Genomic DNA, 845 nt, shown 5'->3' with positions numbered 1-845 from the left:
ATTCAAAATGATGTCTTCAAATGCCAATTATCAAATCATACCCATTAAAGGGACCGTCAACCGCGATTGACGAAAAAAGAAAAGTTCTAAAATACCGTATTTGTTAACAATTATTAGTTTAAATTGATTAAAATATCACGACTAGTATATTACATAATTGGAAAAAGTTCAGTATATTCGGTAATAAAATTTCGCGATGTGAAATCGAAAGTAAATCGCGAAAATATATGACATATGGATATACACACTATAAAAACCACAAGTAGATTGATCATTTTAATTTGCACCAATTTAGATCAGTACCATTCATTAGAAGAACCTTTCCTTGCGAGAGTATTTAATAGAAGGCATTGCGATGTACAATAACTGAATACACATTTAGTTTCAATTTTTATATATATGCAAATGTTTGAGAATCACATTGCATTATTAAATGCATTATTATACAAAAGAAAGTTTTATTTCAATCTTAACGCAGGTATTTGTTTTAAGGATGACTAGTTTACAAATTTTCATTAAGAAAATCATCATGCACAGAAAGTTTGCAGTATTTTGTGATATATCTAGACACGTGATGAAAAAACTGTCAATTGGATCATTAAACCTCCAGTCACCATATTTAATGAATAATACTATTACCTGTGGGCGTCTATTGCTTGTGGGAAGAACATTTACGAATAAATTGTTGGAAAACACGGTGCATATACTCGTTTCTAGTTTCATCATTCCTGTTTCAAACACAACATATTGAAACACAGGAGTTCACAGGGAACATCGATTTTAATTATCCATGTCTAGCTTGGCTGCTTGTACTGTTCACCGACGTGTAAACTTCCTCTAACACG

Source organism: Dreissena polymorpha, chromosome 9 (genome assembly GCF_020536995.1).
Source record: "Dreissena polymorpha isolate Duluth1 chromosome 9, UMN_Dpol_1.0, whole genome shotgun sequence".
NCBI lineage: Eukaryota > Metazoa > Mollusca > Bivalvia > Myida > Dreissenidae > Dreissena > Dreissena polymorpha.
The sequence above is the reverse complement of the archived record's forward strand: the minus strand, read 5'-3'. Positions refer to the sequence as shown.